Source organism: Nicotiana tabacum, chromosome 9 (genome assembly GCF_000715075.1).
Source record: "Nicotiana tabacum cultivar K326 chromosome 9, ASM71507v2, whole genome shotgun sequence".
Lineage (NCBI taxonomy): Eukaryota > Viridiplantae > Streptophyta > Magnoliopsida > Solanales > Solanaceae > Nicotiana > Nicotiana tabacum.
Window position 1 is genome coordinate 98053596 of NC_134088.1, and position 9082 is coordinate 98062677.

Here is a 9082-nt window from a genome sequence, read left to right on the forward strand (position 1 = left end):
GATGACTCTTTGAATCGGGTAGTAGTTTTTTTAGGTAGAATTTTTATAAGTTTTGGACTTTTTCCGACGATGGACTTCCTAGACAGTTTTCTTGAGGGTATAAAGTCCAAAGAAAACAAAACAAAAATCATTTTTTTTCTTCATTTTGAACTGATAATGGAATGGGGAGAACTTGAGTATCTATGCTTTTTGACATATTTTATATCGGGGCTTAGAGGTGGAGCATTTGAACTAAGTACTTTCTTCATAATCTTTGTAATTACATGTCTTGAAAATATATGTGGCTTTCTTTTTACACCCAGACTCATCTTTTGACTCTTGTGATTAATTTTCGTGTGCTTAAATTTTATGATGACTATATTAGTTGCTTTAACTCGAGAGTCGGGTCCGAGCCATCTTGAATGAGTCATGTGCATTGTGTGAGGTGAGATTTTGGTTTACTCTGTGTCATCCTTGCTAGTCTAAAACTTTCCCTGTGTGAGTCGAAGCGAAATGATTAAGTTTTGTAAGTTTGGGAAGTGATCTAGGCTTTCTTTGATTGACCATTTAGCCTATTTGCCTACCAGTGCTAATATTATCCGTAGTCAATACTTTTGAGCATGTAGACCTTTTCTTTGGCAACCACATTACAAGGCGAATCCCATGTGTTCTTAATCAAATCTTGTTAAACCTTTACCTCCGAAAGCACTTAAGTAGCTAGAAGAGTAAAGAAAGAGATTGGGTAGCTTTTGCGTGGAACCATAGAAAGGCCGACAAGGTACACTTGTGTACAAAAAAAAAGTTACTAGCCGAAAATATCAAATTAAGGAGAGTGTGAAAAAAAAGGAGAAGAAGAAAACACACACAAAAAAAAGAATAACACCTCTCATATTTGTCTAGGCTAGTAAATATCTATATGTTGATGTACTTAATGAAGAAGGGCTTAAATATTCATGGTTTCATAGCAAGAAATCGAATTGGTCATGACAAGAATGTGCTTAAAAATAAAGTATAGTGTATTAAAGTGCTTAGGAGGGTTAGTCACTATTTTCTCAAATATATCTTACCTGTCCCTTCGCCTACATTACAACCTATAAAGTCCTACTTGATCATAGACTTTGCGAGCTTAAATTAGTAGAGACTTACACTACGGGCAAGCCTATGGTACGAACTTGGGTGGCATAAGAGTTTCTTTGTGAGAGTGAGAAAATTCTTCCGATTTGAGAGTCCTTAAAATATACTTGAACTTATATTGAGTGTGTGGACTACTTTCTCTGTGGTTTGTTGGGGAGGGCACATAATTTGCAAATGATTGGTATAGACCTTGGTTTTTGAGTTGGCACAAGAAGCGAGTCATAGTGTAGAATGCATGGGAGTCGAGTTTTGAGGCGAGGATGTTAGAAAGAGCCACATGAATATTTTAAATAAATTTGGCATGAGTTTAAAACTTGAGGAAGGGTATGAAGAGTGCATAAGCTAGGTTCTAAGCGTTGATATAAACCATTATCATTGGTTTGATGCTTGAGTATGTTTTGAAAGGTGTTTCTTGCGTATGTGCTTAATTTTAAGTTGCTTGAGGACGAACAAAAGTTTAAGTGTGGGGTGGTGATAAAAGGTGAAAAGTGCATGTTTTGAGTGTGTGTTATTTCTTGTGTGAGTTGCGGGAGTTCACACCATTTTTGAAGTGAAAATATGCTCGTTACGTATTTCTTATGTGTAGGAACAAACTTATGTGGAAAATGATCAAATAGGAGAAAAATTAGGGGATAAAGAGCTGAAGAGAAAAGTTCCAGACAGCGAAGCGAGGATGACTTTGCCAGACCGGTACCGGAGCAGAAGAAACCAGAAAAGTCTCGGACAGCGAAGCGAGGTTCACTTCGCCAGACCGGGACCGGAGCAGAAAAAATCAGCTTTTCCAATCCGAATTAAGAGAAGGAAAATCTGCCTCATACAAACCTTAGTCACTATAAATACATCCTAAAACGTGCTTTTAAGAGAGAGCCACTATTTGGGAGAGAGAGAAGGCTTTTGGGAGGCAAGAACACACTTGGAGAGAGGAGAAGGATTCAACTTCATATTTTTCCCTCTTTCTTCCTCTATTTTCATTATTGGTTATGAATTTTAGAATTGTAGTTGTGCAAACAATTATGAGTAGCTAAAATCCCACCTAGGGTTTGATGAAACCAATTGAAGGATGATTTTTCCTTTGCGTTTAATAGAAATTTGTCATTTACTTTTCTCTATTTGTTCAACTATATTATTATTGTTGTTGGTTGAAGGGCCATTATTGTTGTTGGTTGAAGGACCCTCAATTGAATGTGCCTATTTAGTGTGTACTTCTCGAGAGAGAGTACGCATTTAGGTAGTTGTTGAACAACACCACTCCTAACGTATTTGAGAGATCAATACAGAGGGTTTAAAGGCGGGATTAGAGATAACGAAATCTTGGTGCGATCATAGTGAGCGGTGAATTAGTGTCAGCTAACGCAGTTCGAGAGAATACGTCTAGTAAATTATGGTAGTTGCTCGAGAGAGAGCTACACACTCAAAGTACTCACGATCGGTAGAGAATATTGGGGTGAATTTATAGGAAATATAGCGGGGAAGATTCCGACAATAGGGGAAATCAAAACCCTAGACCTTTCCAATCTTGTCTACAACATTTGCTTTGTTAGTATTAAAATTACAGCTTTTTAATTACCTTGCTTTTAGTTAGTAAACAATCAACTCATTATTCAATATTCTGTAGGTTGATTACCTGAATTCTTGTGAAATTAGTGGTTGTGATTAGTAGGTTAATTCCCTGTGAGATTCGACTCCGGACTTGTAAACCGAATTATATTTGCAACGACCGCTAGACCTCTTAGGAGGCATAGTTGGGCGCGATCATTGATGTTCTATTGCCTTTATTTTTAGTGAATTAAAACTTTCCTTATTTGAACTATTTAAAAACTCCTAAGTAATATTTAGGTTATATAAATTTATTTCTTAAATCTTTAAATATTGAAGTTTACTATACAACGTGAACTACACATATAACCACATTAGGACAGGTAAGAAAATATCTTTAAATAAACGATATGCATGCGTTTAAAAATAATAATGATTTATAGTAATAATAAATACTACAATATACTTTGATTTTTTGTTTACATATTGTAATATATGCCCATATTAAATTACAAATCCGATTATAATATTAGACAAGTGAAGCATAGATAAGATACTCAAATTTATGCATCGAAAGTAGCAATAAGTCTACTGTTATTTATAAAAAATTTAAGATTATTAAAAGTATAACTTACTACATATTTCTTTTAAATCTTTGTTTATTTAAATAATATAGAAAGTCAAATATAATATTCATTGACTTTTTAAAATTTATTTTCATCGACAAAAATTCACGCGCAACGTGCGTGTTCAAAGACTAGTTTATTAAAAAATGTAAGGTTTGCACCAATTTGTACTGTTCTTTCCCTTGTATTGTCAAACCCATTAAAGTTGCAGAAATTAAAGCCAAACTGGCTCCTTCTGTATCTATTCAATTTGAAGACCTACAAGTTTTCAGCAAATATTAACCTCAAACAACCACCTCCTCCAAACTATTTTTTCGTTATCTTGTTCTACGTAGCGAAGACTAAATTGTCATCTCCTTGGAAGAGCCTTCTGTGGGCGAATTTAGGGCATCCAAAGATTTGTTAGTATTATTGTTATTAGTATTATTACTTCTACTTGAGATTGCAAGTTGATGTTATGTACAAATACAATATTGTCATAGATTAATATTATAGCTTACAGAGAGTGATGTTTGACGCTATCGCAGGTGTTATAGAACGATAAAAATTCTTTCATTTTTAATCAAACATTTCGAATTCGAACTCTAAGTCCCTTTTAGTAGAGAGCACGAGACCCTCTATAACAGACTTTTTGCAATGCATATTAAAACTAATCGGGCCAAAAGTGAATTGGAACACTAAATGATTTACCAAAAATAAAAAGTTGGACAGCTCAAAGTTATGGACATTTGTCTTATAGAAAGCTGCAATTTTTAAAAAATTTGGCAGTCTTCAAAATTAATTGGACTCTGCATTTCTAAGTGTAGATCGGTGGTTTGATAGTGGCATTATTTTGTCAAGCCAAACCAGTCATTTTCCAGCGACAATTTCCTTTTTGCGGAAGAACTGATTGTCAACTTTGTTGGTCATGTCTACACCGGCTGAGTCTGTGACAATGCAATGTGTAACATAGTCATTTGGAAATTAAACTTGTTTCAAAATATTTGATCTTTTAGAAAAATAACAAGTCACTCATGACATTTTTCTAGATCTACTGTTCCAATAAGTGGATATTTTATTACATTAGATATATAAAAAGAGATAAATGCTAATTTAGATAAATATTCTTGCGATTAAGACTATTAAAAAAAAATTGAGTGCTTAAAAACCTTAAAAGACATGTAGAGTGTGTTTGGATTGGCTTAAAGGCTGATCAAACTAGCTTTTAAGCTCCTTTTTAGCTTATTTGGGTGTTTGTTAAAGTAAAAAAAAGTGCTGAAATGCACTTGGCTTTTAAGCCAAAAGGTCCAAAACAAGCCAAAAGCAATAAGTTGGACTACTCTAACTTATTATTTTTTGGCTTAAAAGCCATTTTACTTTGACCAATAATTTTACCTTTTTATCCCTTATAATATTTCTTAATTCCAACAATACCCCTCACTAACAAAATCCCTAGACTCATCCGTCTTCTTTTCCTCCTCTCTGCTACTATTTGGTTTCCTCTCTTCTTTCCTCTTCTTTTCCGCAATCTCTACATCACTTCTCTGTCTTTCTTTTTTAGATTTTTGTGGCATTACTTTCTTCTCATGATTTGAATTATGTGAAGTATTCAGAGTTGGTGATTAATTCAAGAAATCGAAATGAGTATTCTGAAAAAGCTTGTATGCATAATTAAGCTCCGTAGATAAATAGATGACCCACCTTTAGTAAAAAAAATTCTAATGAATATAGATTCTCTCATTTGTTCTTCATTTATAAAAGGTTTCCATTACGTTGGCTTGGTGGGAAATGAAACTTTTTGAAAAGTCACCAGTTAGTGCACTGTTGTGTATATGAAATACTGGTTAGCATTAATCCATATGCATACTAATAGCAGAGAGCACATACTAGTTTGAGCAACTTTATTTATAAATTAGTTAGATTTTTAAAACCAAATAACAGCTAGAACATAGCCACTTCAAATACATAATCTATATTTATTGGTAAAATAATATTCTTGCAATCAACGTAGAACTGAATGTAAATTGAATATAGAGTAATTTATTTGTATATGAATAAATTCGAATTAGAAATCTTGAATAATCAGTTCCTCTATAGTAACTAACAATTTTAAGGATATTTTAGTCATTTTAATAGAAAAAATTGCCTTTTCACCTACTTTTTTACCAAACATCTCAACAATTTTTTTTTCAGCTCCAGCACTTCTATCCAAACACTAACTGCTTATTTATAAAACCATCTCCTTAAATGCTACTTAAGTGCTTAAAAGCTACTTAAATTCAGTCAATCCAAACGGGCTCGTAATATGGGACATAAAGCGTATTTATAGATGACGTTTACCGCACTTAATTATTTTGGTCAACTGCTAACATGGAAAACTTTTAAAAAATTGTATTCCGACTTAGTATATTAATATGAATTTTGTACTAACATTTGTATACTTAACTTATTACTCTTTGGGGGGAAAAAACCTGTTACTCCACTTTGTACTGAAAGCTTTAACATACTAACTTTCTCCTAGACCTGTAAGTGAGCCCATCTCATTTCGGGTTATGGCTCAAGGCAGGTCGAATCGCGCAAAAAACAATTTTTAGGATCTCTATTTAAAGAATAATAAAAATTTATAAAGTATTTAAAGTTTAGTCATTTCATAATCAATTTCCAATATGTGGGCTTGGAGTTGAATTGAGAGTCTGAAATTTTTAGATTTAAATCTTCCAATATGAAGTTGGGCTCTGCCAAAGCCTAACTTAAGACCTCAAACCTATAGGTCTGATTTTGAGCATTGACTTTCAAACTTAAAATGTTTGTATTTTTACCTAGTTATATTATATTAGAAATATATTTATCTATTTTTTTTTTATGTTTTTATAGTTTTTAATAAGTATCTAGTTTTTTCTTGCAAATTGTATACATTGCTCTTTAAAAGGCTTTCACCCTATTATTAGTGCATTCAATTAAGGGATTCAATTACATCCTTTCCCCTTTTTAGAGTTTTTTACACACTTGATCCTTTTTTAACTATTATTTAAAAAAGTAGCATCATTTATTATTTATTCCATAAATAGCACTTTATTTTTCATTATTAGCATATTACAAAAATTAAACCCAATATTCATCTTCTTCACTCCATTTTTTAAAATCTGATGCATATGTGAATGCCACCTAAATTTAAAATGTATAGATTTATACGTCTTTTATACTGTGTATATCAAGTATCACTTTAATTCAAAATATAATATTATGTATATAATTTTTGTATATTTATTTGTGAAGTGCCATCTTATTTTAAGATGTATTTTTAATGTATATTTTAAATATATTTTATATGTCAAGTGCCATTTTTATTCAGGATATATTTTTTATATATATGTTTTTTGTATATATATATATGCCATCTTAATTAAATTTAAGATATATTTCTTTATGTATATTTCACATGTCTAAGTGTCATCTTAATTGAAGATGTATTTTTTATGTATATTTTTTGTATATTTTGTATGTGTTAATTCAATATATATTTTTTTATATATGTTTTGTATATATTAACATATATTATTATCGAAGTAAGATCTTTATGTTAAGAAAGGAAGAAAGAAGGAAGAGAAACACTTAAGAAAGATAATTAAAAAGAAAATGAATGGAACAAATTTAGAAAATATATTGGTGTCACACCTCCTTTTTCCCTAGGGGGATGGGGGATATGGGAGTTTTTCCAATTAAAGTGACAATATTCGAAATGGGATTATTTATTTATTCAGAGTCGCCACTTGGAACAATTTATGGTGTCCCAAGTCACCGGTTTATTTTAAATCCCAAATCGAGGAAAATTTGACTCTGTTTTAAAGTCCGCGAAACCAGAAGACCGGGTAAGGAATTCTGTTAACCCGGGAGAAGGTGTGAGGCACTCCCGAGTTCCGTGGTTTTAGCACGGTCGCTCAACTATTAATAATTGGCCTAATTATCTGATTTATTGCACGTGTTGAAACCTATTGTGTGTTTTTTACTTATGAACCGCATTTAATATTTATGAAATTATTTTTGGAACAAGTCACGATGTCATACACTTGTCGTTTTGGTACATATTACAAACCGCACCACATGAAATGCACCCCACGGTTTACGATATGTTTACTTTTATTACTATGAGAAGTTACGTTCGGGTCACATGAAATGCACACCCGAATTTGGATTTACTTATCGTGACCATGCCACAGGAACCGTACCCATAGCCATGATGATCTATTTAAACGCGTCTAAAACAAACTACGATGTTTGTAAATTATTTTCCTAAACTACTTTAAGATTATTGTAAGGCCAAGAGTTTATGAATATGGAATTATTGCGAAAAAGTGAAGCAAATCAGTTTGGAAAAGTGGACTAATTTGTGGCATTATTGACATATGGGCAAAGCAATATCCAACAGTACATTAGTTATGCCCAAATTTTAACACCTCTGCCAACCAAATTATCATAGGCACCATTATCTTATTTCGTTCAAAACACTACCATGCCCTCCAAATCCCCGCTAATCAGAAGACGAATTAGCAAAAGGGCACTAAAGTGCCTCGCCAGAAACGACACCATCATGGAAATGATGTAAGCTAAAATCAAACAGAAAGTGTTTCCCCCACGGACAAACGAAAGAAGCAAAATAAATAAGACACTAAAAATAAAGGATAGGCATGTCTTTTGATATCACGTGAATAACAAGATTAATCAGTGTTATTTCTCAACGAGTAAAGAATTTCATTCAAACTCGAATTCATAACTCAAAACACCCAGGATCATGTCTTCCAAAACAAATACTGTAACAAAGCAAAATCAGAAAAACAGACCTTCAATGCAAGAACGTGAATTCGTAGCTTTTGAAACTCAACGACGAACCAAAATGCGGACCTCGAACGGAACCTAGTGACGGCGAACTCAGACTCGACTCTCGAAGCTCCTTTTAACTTCAGTTGAGGAACCCGTTTATACTGATTTTGGTGACAGTTTTGAGGACTGTTTGGGCTGTTTCGATGGTTTTACAGCTGGTTTTTGGAGGCTGGTTTAGGCTAGTTTTACTAGTGTTTCAGGGGTGTATCGAGGTGTTTTCCATGTGTGCTCAATGTAGGAAAAAGACCCAAAAATATATAGTGTATTCATGGTCTTATGTGCTGTTCCAACTTTGCAATTAGACACCAAATTTACTAATGCGAGGCGGACAATTTCAATCTCGAAAAGACAGATGACACTGGCATTCTCTAAGCTGCAGAATTAGACGGTTTCTTCTTTCGCCGTCTGTTTCGTTCTCTTTTGCAGCTAGGTGGTGCGGCGGTGTTCTTGAGGAGAAGAAGGTGAGAAGCCCCTGCTTCCCTTAGCTCCAGGTCTTTTTTTGTCTGTGTGCGCGCGCTTGGATTTAGGATATTGGGTTGGTTCATGTCTTATTGGGTTTTAATTTTGGGGTAAGAAGACTAAAATAATATAATGTATTTATAAAAATATAAAAATCACTCTTAATAAAATACTAAATTAATATTAAATATTAAAAGTGAAACTATTTTTTTTGTATTTTTAAATGTTATAAGAAAGTAAAAGTAAAGAAAATAGGCTAAAGTTATGGCAAAAATTAAAGTACTATAAATATAAATATACTAATTGAACTGAAACTAAAGATGAAAAATATTTTTTGTATTTTTAAATTGTAATTTGAAGTAAAAATTGACTAAAACTTCACAAAAATTAAAGCTAAGTTTAAATAAATATTTTAAACACTTAAAAATAGCTCAAAAATGTGTCGGATCAAAAATTACGTGCTTACAATTGGCTTCGACAGATAATAAAAT